This window comes from Bos indicus x Bos taurus, chromosome 12 (assembly GCF_003369695.1).
Source record: "Bos indicus x Bos taurus breed Angus x Brahman F1 hybrid chromosome 12, Bos_hybrid_MaternalHap_v2.0, whole genome shotgun sequence".
NCBI classification, from domain to species: Eukaryota; Metazoa; Chordata; class Mammalia; order Artiodactyla; family Bovidae; genus Bos; species Bos indicus x Bos taurus.
Window position 1 is genome coordinate 84,960,075 of NC_040087.1, and position 22,216 is coordinate 84,982,290.

Genomic DNA, 22,216 nt, shown 5'->3' on the forward strand with positions numbered 1-22,216 from the left:
TTGTCAGACTCCATGATCACATGATCTAAAGCCTCTTGATTATTTTCCGATCTTTCTACTTTCTACTCCCGTCTTGCAGGTTCTGCTCCTGTGGAGGAGCCTGACGGTGGCACAGTCTCTGAGGTTACGTTTTTTTCCAAAGCTCCTCCTGGTAGGCAGTAGGAGCTGTGGACATTCCTATTTTTCAGGCTCAATTAGATTTTCATTTCTTTTTTTGTTTAAGGGAAAAGAACCACATTGCCTCTGACTTAATATTTAAATAGGTTCATTTTATTTGGCACTCCTTGAGTAAAACGGTTCTTCTTTATACAGAATGGTTACTAACTCTTCTCTGTCTGTCTTCCTAGTGGTGGGGGTGAGTGGGGAGTCCCTCAGGCAGTCCTGGGTTCTCAGTCTAGGCTCTGTCTCCGCTCGAGGTATTTGCCTCCCCTGAACAAATGTTTATACTTCTTTCTCCTTTTCATGAGCGAACTCCCTGTTTGGAAAGAGGAGATTTTCTTGAGAAATTCTAGGTGTTCCTGTGAGCCTGCATTTCAGACCCACCCCCTATGGCTCACTCATCCGGGACAGCCGGGGCTGAGAGATGGGGCCCCGGGTTCATTGATGGGGCAGAGGGCTGCGGGGGCAGGGCAGTGCTGGGTCCCCTCGCCTGTGGTCCCTGACCCAGGACAAACGCATTCCTGGGTTCACCAGCACTGTGGCCCTCCCACCAGTCCAGTCATGTGGGTCAGACCTGGGCTAAACGCTCAGCCAGCATCACACCACTCGGCCCCCTGCCCCACAAGGAGACAGCTGCCCTGAAGACCCCACTCGGAGGATGGAGATGCTGAGCCTTCGTGTGTGCTGTCCCTTGCCCAAGGTCACCCAACTCACTGGGAGCCCAAAGGGGATTTGACCAAGGTCAGGTCAGTTCAGTTCAGTCGCTCAGTCGTGTTCAACTCTTTGCGACCCCATGAACCGCAGTATGCCAGGCCTCCCTGTCCATCACCAACTCCTGGAGTCCACCCAAACCCATGTCCATTGAGTCAGTGATACCATCCAACCATCTTATCCTCTGTTGTCCCCTTCTTCTCCTGCCCTCAATCTTTCTGAGCATCAGCATCTTTTCCAATGAGTCAGCTCTTCGCATCAGGTGGCCAAAGTATTGGAGTTTCAGCTTTAGCATCGGTCCTTCCAGTGAACACTCAGGCCTGATCTCCTTTAGGATGGACTGGTTGGATCTCCTTGCAGTCCAAGGGACTCTCAAGAGTCTTCCCCAACACCACAGTTCAAAAGCATCAATTCTTTGGTGCTCAGCTTTCTTTATAGTCCAACTCTCACGTCCATACATGACCACGGGAAAAACCATAGCCTTGACTAGATGGACCTTTGTTGACAAACTAATGTCTCTGCTTTTGAATATGCTATCTAGGTTGGTCAAAACTTTCCTTCCAAGGAGTAAGTGTCTTTTAATTTCATGGCTGCAATCACCATCTGCAGTGATTCTGGAGCCCAGAAAAAGAAAGTCGGCCACTGTTTCCCCATCTATTTGCCATGAAGTGATGGGACTGGATGCCATGATCTTCGTTTTCTGAATGTTGAGCTTTAAGCCAACTTTTTCACTCTCCTCTTTCACTTTCATCAAGAGGCTTTTTAGTTTCTCTTCACTTTCTGCCATTAGGGTGGTGTCATCTGCATATCTGAGGTTATTGATATTTCTCCTGGCAATCTTGATTCTAGCTTGTGCTTCCTTCAGCCCAGCATTTCTCATGATGTATTCTGCATATAAGTTAAATAAGCAGGGTGACAATATACAGCCTTGACGTACTCCCTTTCCTATTTGGAACCAGTCTGTTGTTCCATGTCCAGTTGTAACTGTTGCTTCCTGACCTGCATACAGGCTTCTCAAGAGGCAGGTCAGGTGGTCTGGTATTCCTATCTCTTTCAGTATTTTCCACAGTTGTGATCCACACAGTCAAAGGCTTTGGCATAGTAAATAAAGCAGAAATAGATGTTTGTCTGGAACTCTCTTGCTTTTTCAATGATCCAGCGGATGCTGGCAATTTGATCTCTGGTTCCTCTGCCTTGTCTAAATCCAGCTTGAACATCTGGAAGTTCACGGTTCATGTATTGCTGAAGTCTGGCTTGGAAAATTTTAAGCATTAGTTTACTAGCGTATGAGATGAGTGCAATTGTGTGGTAGTTTGAGCATTCTTTGGCATTGTCTTTCTTTGGGACTGGAATGAAAACTGATCTTTTCCAGTCCTATGGCCACTGCTGAGTTTTCCAAATTTGCTGGCATATTGAGTGCAACACTTTCACAGCATTATCTTTCAGGATTTGGAATAGCTCAACTGGAATTCCATCACCTCCACTAGCTTTGTTCGTAGTGATGCTTTCTAAGACCCACTTGACTTCACATTCCAGGATGTCTGGCTCTAGGTCAGTGATCACACCATCATGATGATCTGGGTCGTGAAGATCTTTTTTGTACAGTTCTTCTGTGTATTCTTGCCACCTCTTCTTAATATCTTCTGCTTCTGTTAGGTCCCTACCGTTTTTGTCCTTTATCAAGCCCATCTTTGCATGAAATGTTCCCTTGGTATCTCTAATTATCTTGAAGAGATCTCTAGTCTTTCCCATTCTGTTGTTTTCCTCTACTTCTTTGCATTGATCGCTGAGGAAGGCTTTCTTATCTCTTTGCTGTTCTTTGGAACTCTGCATTCAAATGCGTATATCTTTCCTTTTCGCTTCCCTTCTATTCACAGCTATTTGTAAGGCCTCCTCAGACAGCTTTTTTGCATTTCTTTTCCATGGGGATGGTCGTGATCACTGCCTCCTGTACAATATCACGAACCTCCATCCATAGTTCATCAGGCACTCTGTCTGTCAGATCTAGTCCCTTAAATCTATTTGTCACTTCCCCTGTATGATTGTAAGGGATTTGACTTAGGTCATAGCTGAATGCTGTAGTGGTTTTCTCCACTTTCTTCAATTTCAGTCTGAACTTGGCAATAAGGAGTTCATGATCTGAGCCACAGTCAGCTCCCAGTCTTGTTTTTGCTGACTGTATAGAGCTTCTCCATCTTTGGCTGCAAAGAATATAATCAATCTGATTTCGGTGTTGACTGTCTGGTTATGTCCATGTGTAGAGTCTTCTCTTGTGTTGTTGGAAGAGGGTGTTTGCTATGAGCAGTGCCTTCTTTTGGCAGAATTCTATTAGCCTTTGCCCTGCTTCATTCTGTATTCCAAGGCCAAAGTTGCGTTACTCCAGGTGTTTCTTGACTTCCTACTTTTGCATTCCAGTCCCCTATAATGAAAAGGACATCTTTTGGGGGTGTTAGTTCTAGAAGGTCTTATAGGTCTTCATAGAACTGTTCAACTTCAGCTTCTTCAGCGTTACTGGTCGGGGCATAGGCTTGGATTCCATGATATTGAATGGTTTGGCTTGGAAACGAACAGAGATCTTCCTGTCATTTTTGAGACTGCATCCAAGTGCTGCATCTCATACTCTTTTGTTGACTATGATGGCTACTCCATTTCTTCTAAGGGATTCCTGCCCACAGTAGTAGATATAATGGTCATCTGAGTTAAATTCACCAATTCCAGTCCATCTTTGGAGAAGGAAATGGCCACCCACTCCAGTACTCTTGCCTGGAGAATCCCATGGACAGAGGAGCCTGGTAGGCTACAGTCCATGGGGTCGCAAAGAGTCAGACACGACTGAGCGACTTCCCTTCACTTCCAGTCCATTGTAGTTCGCTGATTCCTAGAATGTCAACGTTCACTCCTGTCATCTCCTGTTTGACCACTTCCAATTTGCCTTGATTCATGGCCCTAACATTCCAGCTTCCTATGCAATATTACCCAGGTCAGGGAGTTTCAAATCCTGCATTCTTAGCTGCAGCCGAGCCCCAAGGGCTGGTAGCTGGCCCTGGCCCTCAGAGAGAGGCAGTGTCCAGCTGTTTCCCCAGAGGAACTGGGTGGGGGGCAGAGGGGACAGAGGCCTCCCTGGCCTTCCGAGTTTCTGGTGCTGGGCTGGGCATCAGCCCTGTTGGCCTCAGAGGGTGTCACAGATGCGGATCAGAGCCCTGGACTACAGGGCATGTTTGCTCGGAGGGAAAGAAGGGAACATGAATTTAGGGGAGGTTGCCAGAGAGCGAGGAGGGGATGGAGAACCGGCAACTTTGGGGTAACAAGAGGCCTCGGCCGAGGTCCAGGAGGAGCCTCGGGACCGCTCAGGCCCCCAAAGTCCAAGGCGGAAGGCCCTGCCTCACCCTGAACCCCTGGGAAGTCCCAGTGCTGAGCCTAGATTCTGTCTCATGGGCGCTGAGCCAAGGACAGGACAGCAGTCTCGCTGCCGGAGGACAGCGGGGCCTGGAAGAGCAGCGATGGGACGTGTCACCACCCAGCAGTTCCCGGTGGGGTTGTGCGTGCGCGTGCACATGCGTGCGTGCGTGAGCTCGGTGGCTTCGGGCATGTGGGACTCTTTGTAGCCCTATGGACTGTAGCCCACCCGGCTCCTCTGTTCATGACATTTCCCAGGCAAGAATACTGGAGTGGGTGGCCATGCCCCCTTCCAGGGGATCTTTCTGACTCGGATCGAACCCACGTCTCCTGCGTCTCCTGCTTTGCAGGCTGATTCTTACCACTGAGCCATCGGAAAGCCGTTCGGGGGTGGGGGGGGGGCGCGGGGGGGGGGCGGGGTAGGGGTCAGATAAATCCCGGGATCTGAGCCCAGCGCCTGGCGCGGGGCACGTGCTCGGTCCACGTGAGATAAGGTTGAATCCGGGCGGGTGCACGGCGTGTGTGATGCTGCAGAAGTTGCTTGGAACCTTCAGCCTGGCGGCCAGGTCTGACTCAGAAAGGAAAGGAGGCCGCGAGGCCAGCCTAGGAGAGGCTCGGAGGTGTTCTCGAGAGTTCCAGGGACAAGCGTGGGGCCGGAGGCAGAAGCGGAGGGGGACGGCGTGGGCGACTTCAGCAGTGAGTACACTGTGGCCCAGGAGGGGCCGGAGGCCGGCCCCCATGGGGAGGCGCCTGCGGAGAGGGGCGTGTCTGCCCGGGCGGGGGCGGTGGGACCTCCCTGGGCCTGGTCACGGCGACACGGGGGTGTGTGAAGCCCTCCTCCCCATCACTCCTGGAAAAGCGGCTCGGCCTTGTTCAGTTCAGCCAAGAAGTGCGGGGAGCCTGCTGGTGGCCCCGTGACTCCTGGACTGTGGACTCGTGAGTGGGGCTCACAGGGTCCCCTCAGGATAGAGTCACCTGCTTGTCCAGAGCTGCTCACGGCTCACGCTGGTCCCTGCAGTGGGTGCGGTACCTCCCGTCTCACCAGGGGGACAGCCCCAGCTCAAGGACCGATCCCCCACACTCATCTATCGCCATGGTGGGCCCCTGGTTCCCTTTACCTAAAGATTTCCGGAGACTTTCAATGATTCTTTCCAGAGCTGCTAGGCTTTTAATCTGATAAAGTATTTCTTTGTCCTCATCTGTAGGAAAAAGTAAGCACAGTGATCAAGATTTGATGCACAATGTGATTTAATTCCACAGTTGCTATCTACCCTGAAGGATGCCTCCTGACAATATGGAAATACATGTGCATCAGTTATCCATCTCAGCATTGTTTGCAAAATGTTGGAAAGAGGCTGAATACCCATGCATTGAAGGGTGTTTGAATCACCTACATTGTGTCCTCCGGTGGATAACCATGCAGCTGTAAAAAAGATAAACAGTGAGGACGCTTCCTACAAACAGACATAAAGCGCGTTACAGCGTGTGCTGCTGGGTTAAAAGAAGGGAAAGTGTGAAATGTCTCCCCGGTGCTACCTTTCATGTGAGAAAGAAGAGGTGATGAGAAAACTTACATGATCATAGCTAATAAAGTGGCTTAATGCACACTGGATAAGAAGACAGGCACTACAACAGTATTATGCTAAGTGAAATAAGTCAGATGGAGAAAAGATAAATATTGTATGATCTCATTTACATGTCAAACCTAAAAAAAACAAAGCAAACATAGCAAAATGAAGATGGACTCATCGATACAAAGAGCGAGGGAGGGATTGCCAGAGGAGAGGGGAGCTGGCAAAATAGTTGAAGGGGATTGAGAAGTGCACACCTCCGGTTATAATATAATTAAGCCTCGGGGCTGTACTAAACAGCATAAGGAATGTGCATAATAATACTGTAATACCTGTTTAGGGACAGATGGTTAATAGACTTATCTTGACGATCATTTCATAATGTATGCAAATGTCAAGCCGCTATGTAGCACACTTGAAACTAACATGATATTGTATGTCAACTGTATTTCAATTGGAGAAAAAAGATGTAAAACAATAAACAGAATAATCTTGTACCCAGAAAAGGAGCATTTGCATGCACTTGTTCCTTTGTGTCGAAGAAAATGCAGAAAGGACAAGCCAGAAAGTGGTGAGGCTGGTTGCAGCAGGAGGCAAGAAGGAGCAGGTGGAAAGAAGCGGGTGGGAATGTGTTTGAGGATTGAGGGTTAGACTCCTGGTGTTTGATGTTCTCTGTTAGAGCCAGGGTCATGTTTCACACAAAGGCTTCCCAGGTGGCTCAGTGGAAAAGAACCTGCCTGCCGATGCAGGAGATGCGGCTTCCATGCCTGGGTCAGGAAGATCTGGAGAAGGAAATGGCAACCACTTCAGGATTCTTTCCTGGGAAATCCCATGGACAGAGCCTGGTGGGCTACAGTCCATAGGGTCACAAAAGAGTCAGACACAACTTAGCAACTAAACAACACGTTTTACACGCTCCAAAATAAATCTGTAAAATCAGCCATGATGGGGAGGGACCCAGAATGGAATCTAAGCCCCAAATGGAATTACAGATGAGTAAGAGAGCCCCATGGAAGAGCGGGCTTCCCAGGTGGTAAAGAACATGCCTGCTAATGCAGGAGATATAAGAGACGTGGGTTAGATTCCTGGGTCGGGAAGATCCCCTGGAGAAGGGTGTGGCAGCCCACTCCAGTATTCTTGCCTGGAGAATCCGAGGGACAGAGAAGCCTGGCGGGCTACCGTCCATGGGGTCACAAAGAGTCAGACAAGACTGAAGTGACTTGGCACACACAGAGAAGGCATGCATGGAAGGGCGTGGGAAGGAAAGAACTAACAAGGAGCTTTGGCGAGCAGGATGCCACTGTACATGGCAATGCTGAGAACGAGAGGCTGGACACGACTCTGGTCTGACAGCAGCTCTGTTTTCCGCAGGGGTGGGTATCCACCAGGAAGTCTCACCTGTTTCTTGGGATTCCAGAACTGGGTCAGGGGATCCGCCCTAGTGGCGTCTGGGAGTCGGGTTTCTCTCAGTGAAGAGGAGAGGAGGACTGGAGGGAAGGGATAGTTAGGGACTTTGGGAAAGTCATGTACACACTGCTCTATTTAAGATGGATAACCAGCAAACACCTATTGCATAGCACAGGGAACTCTGCTCAGTGTTATGTGGCAGCTTGAGTGGGAGTTTGGGGCAGAATAGATACATGTCTGTGCATGGCTGAGCCCCTTGCTGTCCACCTCAGACTACCACAACCTTGTTCATTGGCTATACTCAATATAAAATGTTTTTGGTGTTAAAAAAATAAAAAAAAATTATAAAGGCAAAAAAAAAAAAAAAGAGGAGGCGGTTCAGGTGAGCCTGAAGGTCAGGTGGGGTCAGTCTGAACTCATGGAGTCTGACATCTGAACAGACGGATCGGCACACCCAAATCTTCCCAGCCCTGTCTGCGGGGAGGGCCTGGAAACGACGACGGGTAAGGAGCGGGGAACACGTCTAACCACCATCCTCCAGGACGAGGAATCAGGGCTCCTTGGAGACGTGGGAGGTCCTGGGGTGGGGCCAGGGCAAGTGAGGGAGCGGCCTGAGGCTTCTTGTGTCCCCAGAAAGCTAGAAGGTGCTCCCAAGGGAGGACAGCACAACGAGCTCCTGGGAACCAAGTCTGAGAGCCTGAGGAAGTAAACATTGATGGCTTATTGCCCGCTATCAGTATCAGCGGTTAGTAAGTTCATGGAGATGTAAACACACAGTGGGATAAACAATGAATAAAGGGAGGAGAAAGAGCGTCCTTCCTTACAGTAGAATCCTAACCAATCCGTGCGGAAGGAACGTTGGAAACAGGAACTGACCTTTTGGCAAATAGATGGGGAGACAACGGGAACAGTGACAGACTTTATTTTCTTGGGCTCCAAAATCACTGCAGATGGTAACTGCAGCCATGGAATTAAAAGACGCTTGCTCTTTGCAAGGAAAGCTATGACACACCTAGCCAGTGTATTAAAAAGCAGAGACACCACTTTGCCGACATGGGTCCAAACTGTCAAAGCTATGGTTTTTCCAGTAGTCGTGTATGGATGTGAGAGTTGGACCGAAAAGAAGGCTGAGTGCCGAAAAATTGATGCTTTTGAACTGTGGTGTTGGAGAAGACTCTTGAGAGTCCCTTGGACTGCAAGGAGATCCAACCAGTCAGTCCTAAAAGAAATCAGTCCTGACTATTCATTGGAAGGACTGATGCTGAAGCTGAAACTCCAGTACTTTGGCCACCGGATGCGAAGTGCCAATTCATTGGAAAAGACCCTGATGCTGGGAAAGATTGAGGGCAGGAGGAGAAGGGGACGACAGAGGATGGATGTCTCTGGGAGATGGTGAAGGACAGGGAAGCCTGGTGTGCTGCAGTCCATGGGGTCTCAAAGAGTTGAGAGTAGACAACAAAAACAGTGGTTATTTTTGCAAGGGTGCTAGATCAGTAGGTGAAAATAAGATGAGAAAGAAAGAAAGATATTTTCAGAATCTGAAAGTATCTCCCCACAAGGTAGTATTTACACACGCAAAAACTTTTAACCTGATTATGGAGAAATCAGATATCCATCACCTTAAACCAGCAATGAAGTAAACTTCCCTGACAAAGAGATATATTTGCATCATGTCTTTCACATTTTTGCCCCAAACGCATAACCTGAATTTAGTCATGGGAAAATGTGAGACAAACTCAAATGGAAAGAGATTCTATGAAAGAACTAGCCTGCGCTGTCTTCAAGGCTGTGAAGGACAGATCAGGAAACTTCCCAGGTTGGAAGAGACTAAAAGTGACCTGAGAGATAAAGACAATGTGGAATCCTGGATGGATCCTGGAGCCAGGAAAAAAAAGAAAAATTGGTTGAGATAACCGGCCAGCTTGGACGTGGGTCTGTAGGCCGCCTGACTGCGATGCATCAGCAGCGCCGCCCTGGTTTTCGCGGTTGTGTCGGGTTGCGTGAGCCGTCCACAGCGGGCAGCGCCGTGGAAAGGGGGAACGGGAAGCCATCTGTATTGCTGCTGCAAGTTTGTTTTGCGTAAGTCTCACAAAGGAGACTGGACTAAACGCTTGCATCGTCCTCGTTTGGCCCGAGGTATTGTTTCCCAGACACGCCGCCGCGTGTGCACGCACACTCAGGGTTACCGTGGCAACCCACTTCTGTTTATAAATAGCTGGACGCGGCCTGCCTGTGGCCAAGAGCACATGGCGAGGACGTGTCTCTGTTCAGAGGCACTGTCGCGGTTGCTGCTGAGAGTGACGGTCCTCTGCCCCACTCACAACTTCCTTCTGTTCCTGCTCCAGCCAGGAGGCTCCTCCCGAGCCTGGGAGACCCCGTCTGCACCCAAGTGCCACTGCCCAAGGCTGCCCTGCCCTTCTCGGAGCTGTCCCTTCATGCTCCTAGGTGACCACACTAAGGCTTTGGTTTCCTCTCGCAAACCGTCTATGCCCTCCCTGCACCGTCTAACGTCCTGCCCCGACGCCAGTTCCCCATGGACTTCTCCCAGAACAGCTGCGGTCCAGGCACCCAGCCCTCTAACATGAGGAGGCGGACGAGGCCAGTGTCAGAAGCACCCTCGCCGTGTCTGGCAGCTCTGCTGGCGGCGGCGCCTGCTGGAATTTGGCTGACGAGAGCGGGGGAGCTGGGGTCTGGGCTCCTTCCGTGTGCCACACTCGCCTGCCTCCTGTATGGGTCTCCACCTTTGCTCCAGGTCACCCTCAGCCTTGACTCTCACGGACAGTGGCCACTGGTCAAGAAACTGGGGGCCCAGACGCGCCTGTGGGCCACCGCCGGTCCCTGCTCCCGGGACATACCTCAAGGGCAGCTGCCCCAGAGGTGGGGTCTCTGCGCCCTGAGCCTTGGGCTCATGGCCACCCCAGTGGCATCCCGGGCTCTGGTTTCACGGGGCGGGGTGGTCATCTCAGGACAGAGGGGAGCAGCTTCTTTGCCCGGGGGCCTTTCCCAGCTCACCGCACCACGCTCCCCATCCCTCCCGGCCCCCAGACGGCAGGTGAGCATCTGTTCATCCCTGAGTCCCCTCCCAGGCCGGCCCTCACCCACCCACCCTGCCCCAAACTCGTGACTCACCTCTGCTTTCTCTAACTCACACATGGCCGTTAAGAGCAACACACTTCCATTAACGGATCCGTGGGCTCTGAAGCCCCGGGGCCCACGGGAATCTACCGCGGTGCCAGCCGCTCAGGGAGCCGTCTGCGGGATGCCCCACCGGGCCCTCAGGGCAGTCTTAGGAAGGAGGGGCGGCCCGGGACAAGCACTGCGGGGCGTGTGGCCCCCTCGCGTCCGTTTGCCACGCGGCCGGCTGGGGGATCTCATGGTCCCTCTGAGGACTGGTGAGCCAGTGCCTGCTCGGACAGCGGACGTGCCCTACCCGTTCCTTTCTGCCTCACCTCTGACCCCCGGCAGCCCCTGTGGGGACTCCCATCTCGGGACAGTCAGCCCATTCTCCCCTCTTCAGTGACTGCGATGGGTGGGACGCAGGGAGCCTGTGCCCCAAGGCCAGTCCAGCTCGTGCTCAGACCTTTCAGCACAGACTCGCCCCATAACCTCTCCTACCGTGGGCCCGAAAGAAGACGTCCAGCTTTATTTATCTCATAACCACCGGGCGGTTTGCACAGTCAAGGAGTGGGCTGCGCCCAGAGGTCTTAGAAAGGACCGGACTCCTGTTACTGCTCCAGCTTCCAAACCCAGAGGCTGGCTCCCAGGAGAGACCGGAGACCGGGGACAGACTGAAACCTGAGTTCCTGGCCCTGCTGCAGTGAAGCTCAGTGGGGCCCGGGAGTGAGTATTTGAGTTGCTCCCGTCCCCCGGGGCCTGGTCTCGCTTCCAGGGCTCAGATCGGGTGCACAGGGAGCCCGGGAGCTGTGCGGTGCCTCCTTTCTCGTGCTTGGCCTCCTCTGTGACCCCGAAGGACGCTGACTCTGCAGCCTCAGAGCCCCAGCTCACTGCTCTTCATCCCATTTCCTGGGGACTCCCCCTGGGGACACTGGGCTCTCCCCGCCCCACCCGCCCCGGGGAAGGAGCAGTGACCGCAGTGGAATTGCGGGGGCAGGGGACAAGGGGTGGGGCCCTCCCCTGCTGGGGCGGCCACCTGCCTGCAGGACAGCAGGACTGTGTGCTCCTCAGACCCACGGGCAGGAGGCGGGGCTGGGGCGCCCCCGTCCCCACCAGGCGGGACCTGCCTGACCCGACCCAGGGCAGTGGCCTCACTCTCTGACCAGGCTGTTCGTCCCAGGAAGGAGACATCTCTGTCTGCAGCCTCCAGTCCTCCCACCATGGCTGAGCTCGGGCGGGGCCCGCCAGGGTGCTTTTACCGTTAAAGAAGAGTTTGTCGTCCTTCTTGGCAGAGAGCTGACTTTCATGTTGCACCTTCTTATTAGTGCTGACCTGATAATTCATTTTAATACGGGCTTCTTGATGAGGGGCGTGGAAAAAAAAAATGAAGGAAAGCATGAATGCAGGGATGCTCTGACCCACACTGCGCTTTGGAACCTGAGGCGGGGACGCTAACACGCTTTCCAGCTTCTCCTGACAATGTGCTCCAGTGAGTCAACACGCACAGGCGGGCATTCTCTGACCTCTGTGAACCCAGCCATTTGGCAGATGTTCTGAGAGGTGATCCCAGGAACTGGCATTGACGTCTGGATGCAGAATTTCAAGAACACGCTGACCTTCCCTGCTGCTGAACGCATTCCATGCCTTGTTGTAGATTTCAGACACACGGCTCTCACCGTCGTTGCGGGTTAACCGCGTGTTCTGTTTGGACCTCAGGGTGCTATTTCCCTTTTCTGTGTGTTTGGACTACGCTAAGCTGCAAACTCTGGGAGATGGGGAAGGATAGGGAAGCCTGGCGTGCTGCAGTTCGTGGGGTCACAAAGAGTCGGACACGACTGAGCGACTGAACAACAGCAAAACCTCACTTGGGAAAAGCACGCTGTTTTGTTCGCTACCAGCTCTGTGGCCGGGGGCCAGTCCATTCGGACCCTAGTTTTGTCCCGTCGGCTGGAGTCAAGTCCCCGCTCCTGCTCTCAGGAGGCTTAGGGGAGCGGGGTAGTCGGAAGCTCTGGCCTGCATGCATCCTGGGGTCCTGCGGCGGCTAAACCCCACATGCACCCCAAGCACCAGGCCTCTCCTGCACGTTCCCCCAGAGACCTCCCAGATACAGGAGCTTGTCTCTGCCCGTCTGGGTTTGACCTTCCTGCCTCGGGAAGATTACAGAAAATATGGGGCTACTGTGTCCTTCACATCTCCATCTGCCTTTGCCCCAGGAGTAGCTGATCTCAAAGATGCTGCCAAGATGGGACTGTGCATACACACCGCAGACCTCCAGGAACACAGGCAGTTAAGGCTCGAAAAGGTGAATACTTGCTTTTTTTCTTTGTCGGAGTCGTTGTTAATGTTGTTGAGGTTGTTATTGTTGGTAACGTTGGTAGTGGTTTTTGTGCTTCAAAAAATGATGATCTGTTTGGCTCCATCATCTCCTGGACTAGAATTTCATCTTGGGAAAAGCACACAAGGATGCCTGTTACACCCTTCTGCTCCGCGCGGCCCTAAGGCAGTCGGTGAGAGCAGGACTGGACACAGGGACCCAAGGACCTGGGGAGACGGACTTGGTTTCTAAAAACCTTGTTCAGGCGCGGGGAGACCACTGCCTCCCTAAGTAACTTCTGGAAACCTGAGCTCATCCGGGTACCTGGACACCCTTGCTGGAGACAAGATGCTGGAAACCTGACCCTGCCTGGTCATGAATCTCCTTCTGCCCCAGGGGCCGCTCTGTCCCCTCTGAGACACCCCGCCTCTGTGATCTGCGCCCCGGGAGGCAGGCAGGCGCGAGCGTCTTTCCTGATTTCTACCCAAGGCGGCCTGTTTTCTGTCTGCGCATCCCCGCGCCCGCCCAGGGAGCGTCTAACACGGGCCCTGGCCTTGGTGTCGGGCAGCCCTGGACCACACCTGGCTCTGTGTTCACCGGACGTCCTCTGACGTCTCTTGGGCCTCGGGCTTCCTCATCTATACGACGGGGTCTGCACTTACCTCATCAGGATTTGTTTGAGGTTCAAATGAAGCCGTGCGTGTAGGACGCGGTTGACACAGTCAGGGGCCAGGGTGGGGGCTATGTGAACACACGTCAGCGCCGAGGCCCAGGTTCAAACCCCGCGGCCAAGCCGACCAGCCTGTCCATGCGCTGGGTGTGTGCTGACTCCCGCCCAGCGGGGTGACCAGCCCACCCCGGCTTGCCCTGCTTTTCCTGTTTTAGCAAGAAAGTCCCACATCCCAGGAGCCCCTCGGTCCCAGCTCATGTGGAGACACACGGAAACACCCACACCTGTGGGCGTCATACACGTGATTGTCTCTGGAAAAAATCCCAGGTAGTGATGAGCCCAACAGACATGCAAGGTGAGAAACGCCTGTGCTTTTAAACCTCATGTATTTTCTACTTTAAACTTTCCCTTTAGAGAAATGAGATGCTGAATGTGCAAACGGACAACGACCGGACCTGCATCACACAGCGAACACGCTGACCCCCGAGTGAGCGCCCACGGGGCAGCCGGCGGGCTCTGGACGTCACACCTGCAGGACGCTGACCGCCGTCCCCGAGACGGTCCCGGAGAGCAGACACCCGCAGCAGCACCGTCAGACCCTCCAGGACAGCGTGAGTCACAGCTGCTCCCTGACCTGCGGAGCAGGGTCCTCCCCAAGTGGGCACCTGACCGCGGCCCCAGGTCTAAGCTGCAGCCCTACCCAGCGGCGTCCCCGTCACCACTCCCGTCTGGCGGGGCCTCAGACCCGGCCACCTCCCCGCCTGTGTGGCTTGCACCAGGGTGTCTGGGCTACAGCCCCCAGCCTCCCGCCCCGCCCAGACGCGGCCGTGTTTGGGAGGAGGAGTTTCCTTACCGAATATTGAGGCCATATCAGCATCCAGATTACTTAGATTTGCTGGCGTTTCAGTGGTTGAAGCTGCGGGGAAATAAAGACCCCAGTAGGTTAACAGTGTTCCTCGAACTGGCACCAACTTCTCTCCAAGTAGGTTTGGTTTTGCGGGCCCACCAGCCTGCTCGAGGGGAGGAAGCCCTGAACAGGATCTGGGGACTCAGGGCTCGTCTGGAAGGAGGTTGGAGGGTGATGACGGGTGGCCCTGCTCTGGGAACCAACCCCGCTCCTGGGCAGGCTCACTGGCACCGCCCTCGAGGAGGGTAAGAAGGGGCACACACTCTCCTCCCCGATGACGGGTCCAGCCGCAAGCCTGTCTGGGGCTGAGGATGTGACGTGGAGGAAGGGAGACAGGCATGGCTGCCTGCCCTCTGCCCCTCTGCTTGGGGATCTGAGAGCCCGGCCCCTGCGGCTCCTCGTCTGTAAACAGGGATCCCGGGGGAGCTCGGTCTCCGGGGGCTGGCCTCTGGAAGCCAGTCCTCCATGGGGCCTTGGACCCCTGGCTCCACCTTCCCGGCCTCGCTGACCTGAATCAGCCAGGCGGGGCTGGGCAGGGTGCAGAGACCCTGAGCACCGGTCCCCACTGCACCCCCAGGGCGCCTCCCACTCTTCTCAGAGCTGGTGTCGGGGTCCATGTCCTCCACTCAAGGTCAAGATCAGCCCCTTCTTTCAGCCCTGGGGGGACCAGAGAGCAGACAGTCGCCCCCAGGACCCCTGGGACCCCCAGGAGACCAGAGAGCAGGCAGTCGCTTCCCCAGGACCCCGGGGACCCCAAGGAGACCAGAGAGCAGAGAGCTGCCCCCCAGGACTCCGGGGAGATGAGAGAGCAGACGGCCACCCACAGGACCCCTGGGGGGACCAGAGAGCAGATGGCCGCCCCCAGGACCCTGGGAGACCAGACAGCCGCCCCCAGGACCCTGAGGACCCCAAGGAGACCAGAGAGCAGAGAGCTGCCCCCCAGGACTCCGGGGAGATAAGAGAGCAGACGGCCACCCACAGGACCCCCAGGGGGACCAGAGAGCAGATGGCCGCCCCCAGGACCCTGGGAGACCAGACGGCCGCCCCCAGGACCCTGGGGACCCCAAGGAGACCATAAAGCAGACGGCCGCCCCCAGGACCCCGGGCAAGGCCACCTTCCCGTTGCCTCACACAGAGCGCTCAGGTGGTGTCTGCAGGCGTTCAAGTTCCAGCATGAAACCAATGATGACGCTGATTTTGAAATGGTTTTAATGACGGACAATCTGCATAGCAATCGCTCATCTGCGCACACGCGGGCTCAGAACAATGCAGGGAAACTGCACAGAAAGGTCTGTGCTGTGATGACAATCGCTTCCCAGTGTGCTGACCTCCGTCAGCGCTGCAAACAAAAGTACAGTCCTCTTCGGAGGCGACGTTAGTGAGTCATTACGGATGGGCACAGCTGCTCCTGCGAGCGCTTTGTTAAAAACATTCTTCTCATCTCTCGTCTGTCCCTAATTATAATGGGGCCCTTGTGCAAGCCCGCCACGTGCGTGTGCAGAGGGATGCTGATGCTTGTGACGCCCGCCTGGCCCATGCAGCACACCATCAAGTGTGGCTGCCTGTCTGCCTGCGTCTCCTCCCGCCGTCCAGGGTCCGCCGGCCCTGTGCCCTGTGCCCTGTACCCGCGCAGGGACGACGCTGCTTGCTCTGTGTTTGAACGTGCGCATCCTGGCCCTGGCACGGGCTCGCCGTGGAGCGCTGCGGGTGTGCTCTGCTCCACCTGAGAAAAGCAGGACGGTGACCTCTGCCCTCCCGGGGCCAGGGCCACCCCCTTCCTGACCTCTGGGTCAGGCCAGCCCGGTGTCCGCCGAGGCTGGAGGCTGGAACAGAGACCATGCCCAGGACCGGCCCTGAGCTGCCCTCGGGATCAAGCCAGCCCGATGTCCACCAAGGCTGAAGGCTGGAGCAGAGACCATGGCCCGGGACCAGCCCTGAGCTGCCCTCGGGGTCAGGCCAGCCCAGTGTCCACCGAGGCTGAAGGCTGGAGCAGAGACCATGGCCCGGGACCAGCCCTGAGCTGCCCTCGGGGTCGCCGCAGATGCTCTGTCGGGACGAGGAGCCAGATGTGTTTAGGGCTTCGTCAGGAGACTTGGGTCAGTCCTGGTGGGAGCCGTTCCCATGGGCGCCAGGGGCGGGGAGCCACAAAAGCAGCGGCAGCGGGGAGCCAGCGCGGGGTGAGCCCCCATTGCTGCCCGTCACAGACCCCGTGCCCCGGCACCCAGAGGATGCCTCCTTGCAGGCACCTCAAAACTCAGTGTCCTGAGGACAGATCACTAGAAACGCCAGCTTCTTCACGGCAAGGTCAGGCAGGGGACCCCCTGCCCTCCCGCCAGACCCGGAGCGGGCTGGGCCTCCCTAGTCACTTGGGGCCAGGCTGAGGCCGTGTCCTTCTTGGTAGAGCCGCTCAAGCCCTGTGGGGACCTCCAGGGCTGCTCGTCCACTGGGCACCGTGCAGGGGGCCTGGCAGGGCCTCGTTCATTGGGCTCGTCCCTCTGAGGAGGGTGGGAGGGGGCCTGGGCTCAGGTCTCCCGGCAGAAAAGTGGGGTCACGGGGGACCCCGCCCCCTGCAGTCCTCGGGCAGCGATCCCGTCCCAGGAGGGCGGCGTCCACTGTCGCCTTCCTCGACCCACGGGTCGGGATGCAGCGGCCGGAGCCCAGCGGGGCCTGCCTGGGTGGGATTCGAACCCGCCGCCTGTAAAGCACGTTCTGAGACCCAGGGGGAGGTTTGGGCGTGGGCCAGGATTGGCCCTGCCTAGGAGCTTTCTTCATTTTGTTAGTGCTTCAGTGACGCTCAAGGTGCGTAAAAGAAAAATGCCCTTATCTTAGCAAGACGCATTTGCAGGGAATCATAAGACATTTTGGGCGATGCTAAAATACTCCAATAACCACGAAAGTGTGTGTGTGTGTGTGTGTGTGTGTGTGCCAAACAAGATGGCAAAATGTGTACAACTGAAACCAGGGAATGGAGTTTCTTTCCACGACTCCTCTACTTTTGGGTAAGCTAGAAATGTCGATCGTAAAAGTTAAAGTATATAATGCATGCTACTCCCCCATCCGAAAAACTCTTCAAATATAGGAGAGCTGTGCAGCTTGCTCCATCCTCCAGGAATAAGTGGTAAATCTGGAGCGGCACGCAGGGGAAGGGCCTGGGAGAACCCCTTGCCCCCGGACTCACCCGGGGGCCCCGTTTCCTCCCGGCCACGACTGCGCCGAGGCTGTACCTGAGGTCACGTTGATCGGCGGGAGCTCGGCTCCCTGCCCGCAGTAGAGCAGCAGGACCAGGAGGGCCACTCCTGTGGTGGCCGCCATGCCCCTCCAGCAGAAGGAGGACCCTCTCCTGAAGGCCCCTCAGCTTCTCCCGCCTCCGTCTCCAGGACACAGTGGAATGCCCAGGGTGTGTGACATCACGGCAGGAGAGGAGCCGGGTCCTGTCCGTGTGTTGGGGGGGTGGACAGAGTCGTGCTCGGGGTCTGTAGCTGGCAAGGAGGTGGGAGGCCGGCTGGGGTCTCTACACAGGACTGTGTCCTGTTCTGGCTCCTTCTGCAGTCCTGCAGACCTGCTGGCTGTTTCCCCAGCTCACCTGGAAGCTGCTGGAAATGCAGAGCTCGGGGGCAGCTCAGATCTGCTGAATCAGAACCTGCATCTTCACAGATGCCCGGGAGACACATGTATGCAGTGAATTCAGACTACAGGGTATGGTTTTCAGTGGTGGCTCAGTGGAAAATAATCTGCCTGCCAGTGGAAGAGATGCAAGAGACTTGGGTTCGATCCCTGAGTTGGGAAGATCCCCTGGAGTAAGAAATGGCAACCCACTCCAGTATTCTTACCTGGAGAATCCCACGGACAGAGGAGCCTGGTGGGCTACAGTCCATGGGGTCGCAAAGAGTCGGACATGACTGAGAGCCTGAGCACCCACTGGCTCTTCTACGGGAGGAAAAAGTTTTCTTCTACCCATTTAGGGTTCCTGAGTGGGTCTGAAAGTTACGCTGACAAAGACAGACCAACAGGAGGAAAGCATACACGTTGACTTAATGTTTTACATGAAATGGAAACCTGCACAAGGAAACGAAGGTCTGCGGAAGTGTTTGGATGGACGTGAGGGTTTTCACACTAGCTTTGATGAGGAATGGACAGTCCTGGAGGAATGCGGCTGATCAAGCAGTAGCAGGTAAGTGTCGCCGATAGCGCCTGTTGGTTGGGATTTCTTTTACCTTTTCATCTTATATTGTAGTACAGCCAGTTAGCAGTGTTGTGACAATTTTAGGTGCACACCAAAGAGATCAGCCACACATACGCATGTATCCATTCTCCCCCAAACTCCCCTCCCATCCAGGCTGCCCCATAACCCCGAGCAGAGTTCCCTGAGCTGTATAGTAGGTCCTTGTTGGTTATCCATTTTAATTAAAAATTTTTTATTTTGTATCATAGCCAGTTAACAATGTTAATTATAATAATGATTCACAATGTTAATTATAGCTGACTGACAACGTTTTGATAGCTTCAGGTGGACAGCAAAGGGACTCAGCCGGACACATACTCTTGCGTGCGCTGTCCCCCACACCCCCCTCCCATGACACTGAGCAAAGTCCCCTGAGCTGCACGGCAGGTCCGTGTTGTCCTGGGATTCTTCTCAGCACACATTTGTCTGCAGAGACGAGGCTGCTCCTTTCTTCCAGGTGTGGGGTGGGTTCCAGGGAAGGAGGGTGGAGGCAAGGTCAGAAGACCTGCCCGTTTCTGCCTCCTCAAGTTGTTCAGCGTAAGGAGTGGTCCCGGGTTTTGGAATAGCTTTTCCTGCACCCCATCGTTCTTCTGTCTGAAACTTTCCCAGGAAGACTCACAGCCCAGAACGAACTGATCTCTACAGAGCGGTCCCTGTATATGGAAGCGAACCGAACCGGAAAGGATTCCTCGCCGGCCCTGGAGGGTGCACGGCCGCACGTGGCCCGCCAGGAGCGCACCGCGAGGTCGCGGGTACAAAGAGAGCACGCGCGAGCCTGGGGCTCCGCCTTCGTCCGGGTCCGAGGGTGGAGTGGCGGGGGTCTCACGCGCACACTCTTTATAGGTCGCTTGAAACGTACGGATGGGAGGAGCAGGCCACGCACACGGCCAGCTATCCAGTTTACCCAGGACTTCCTAACAGGGGAGCTTGGCGGGTGGGGCAGCCTGGGCCCCTCCCCAGTTGTTTGGCTAGTAACTAAGTCAAATAGCTGGTAATACGTTTATTTGAGATGGATGTTTTCGAAGCTGATGCCGTGGCAATCAAAACCTCAATGTCAAGCACTTAGGTTACAATCAAAACTTAATGTCAGTACAACAATCTACATTTTCCAATACCACATCCAGTCAAAGCTTTGTTATATAACCAAAGTTCCCACCGTGTCCTGCTTTTAGGAGAACCAATTCTTATTGGACTCATGGGAATAACCAGATTTCCATGAAGATAAAAATACTCAGGAAGAGTTTTCCAGTCCTGGAGAAGTCAGGGAGAAAGATAAGTGATTCAGTTCTGTTTGGAAAGGTATACCTCAGCAACTTGCTCTGAGTTATAGGTTGCTTATGGCTTCCCTGGTGGCTCAGTGGTAAAGAATCCACCTGCTGATGCAGGAGATGCGGGTTCAAATGCAGGAGATGCGGGTTCAATTCCTGGGTTGAAAAGATGCCCTGGAAAAGGAAATGGCAACCCACTCCTGTATTCTGGCCTGGAGAATCCCATGGACAGAGGCTTCTGGCAGGCTAGAGCCCATGGGGTCACAAAAGGGTCGGATGCGACTGACCAATTGAACAATGACAGGAAGCTTAAGAGAAAAGAGGAAAGTGGTTCCTTAAATCTGGAAAAACAAATGTTAAAGAATCTGAAGTTTTACTAAAAGAGCCATAAAAATCTTAACTAACCATTCTTCATCAGTTCATCTAGTCCCATGTTGTGAAGAAAGCTGAGCCCCGAAGAACTGATGCTTTTGAACTGTGGTGTTGGAGAAGACTCTTGAGAGTCCCTTGGACTGCAAGGAGATCCAACCAGTCCATCCTAAAAGAGATCAGTCCTGGGTGTTCATTGGAAGGACTGATGCTAAAACTGAAACTCCAGTACTTTGGCCATCTCATGCAAAGAGTTGACTCATTGGAAAAGATCCTGATGCTGGGAGGGATTAGGGGCAGGAGGAGAAGGGGACGACAGAGGATGAGATGGCTGGATGGCATCACTGACTCAATGGACATGAGTTTGAGTAAACTCTGGGAGTTGGTGATGGACAGGGAGGCCTGGCATGCTGCGATTCATGGCGTCGCAAAGAGTCAGACACGAATGAGCAAATGAACTGAACTGAACTTATTGAATTCTTGCTCTGCTTGGTCTTGAGTTAGCAGTTACACAAATCCATTAGCTTCTCCACTCATTCTGAAGAATTTTACCCAGCACAATGGGTAACCTTAAAGTTATTTAAGCAAAGGGACCAGGAGTCTTTGCTCCCAGAGGACCGTCCTTCCCCATGTCCCAAAGATGGTGCTTTTTTGTTTAAGATGAAGAACTTTGGCCTATATTTGATTACAAGAGCAACTGGGAAAATACCAGAGTGAAAAAAATAACTGTCTGTAAATGATAAAAGGCTTAAAATGACCACAGTTAAAGATTTGATGAGAGTTTGCAACTGGCAAACAATTCAGTTGTTCCTGTGAAGGCAACTGGAATGATCAGTAGCACTGTATTAGGACATACCACGGGAAGGATTTGACAAATTTCTAGAGACTTCTTATAATTTCTGAAACAAGCTTTCATCCGTATAAATATAACCTAAGGAAGATTAAGTATCACTTTTTATTCGAGAATGTTTCCAACACAGTTTAACATATCAAATAGACCTAAGGGACCCAAGGCCACGGAAGCGGGCTCGGGGGGGCAGTGCGGGGGCCGGACCGGAGATGGCGCCGCTGGCGGGCGGCACAGCCGCGGGCTCGGACCCTGGCTTGGCCGCGGTGCTCCTGGCCGTGCATGTCGCGGTGAGGCCGCTGGGCGCCGGCCTGGACGTGGCGGCCCAGCCGTGGAGGCTGCAGCTGAGTGCGGACCCCGAGCGACCAGGGCGCTTAAAATTAAAAAAAAAAAAAATAGACCTAAGGAGTTCAACATCTCTTTTTACAAAGTGAGAGACCAGATCCTTTGAGATTTTCTGAGATCCTCTGGGAAATTTCTGAGTCTCAAGGTCAGGAAGATGTCATTTGGAATTTGATTTTGGAAAGTTGTCCAAAATGTCAAAAAGTTTTGAACACTTGGCTAAATAGCTTCACAGATCACTATGAAAAATATTTATTTACCAAAGTGACAATAAAAGACTTTAAAAATAAGTATAGGGAATAACATGATTAAAAAAAGCTTAGCACTTCCAATATTGGGAAGACTTAGCTTTCTTTTATAATCAACGATAGGAGAAAGACAGCCGGAAGTGCGTGGAATCCTGGCTTCCTAGGTGGCGCGTTCAAAATGTAAAGCAAGGCTTTCACAGTCTCTTATTAGGAATCTCTCTCTTTAGTCGCTAGGTCATGTCTGACTCTTGTGACCCCATGGACTGTAGCCTGCAAGGCTCCTCTGTCCACGGGATTCTCCAGGCGAGAATACTGGAGTGGGTTGCCATGTCCTTCTCTAGGGGATCTTCCTGACCCAGGAATCGAACCGGGGTCTCCTGCATTGCAGGCAGATTCTTTACCAACTGAGCTATGAGGGAAGGCCTTATTATTATTAAGAATAGTCCAAGAAAAATAAAGAACAGTCTAATAGTCCATGACGACTTATCCCACATCACATGAACTGGAAAAACACTTGAGTCGGTTCCTATATTTCTAAGAATTTTAGGAATATTTACTTTACATAAATGATTATTTTTCTCAAAGCCTTCAAGAAGTTTTTAAAGTTGATTTTGACAGTGTCATTCTTAGATGGAAAAATGGTACATACACATAAATCCATAAACACACAG

General features: G+C 53.5%; 1 long non-coding RNA gene across 1 annotated transcript; it reads right to left on the minus strand.

Moving 5' to 3' along the window:
* Positions 1 to 248: 248 nt before the first annotated feature.
* Positions 249 to 12,140, minus strand: LOC113902568. Its single transcript, XR_003513864.1, has 3 exons — positions 11,618 to 12,140; positions 5,385 to 5,465; positions 249 to 475 (listed from the first exon to the last, which is right to left on the minus strand). It is a non-coding gene; the product is annotated as an uncharacterized LOC113902568 (long non-coding RNA).
* Between the last annotated feature and the right edge of the window lie 10,076 nt (positions 12,141 to 22,216).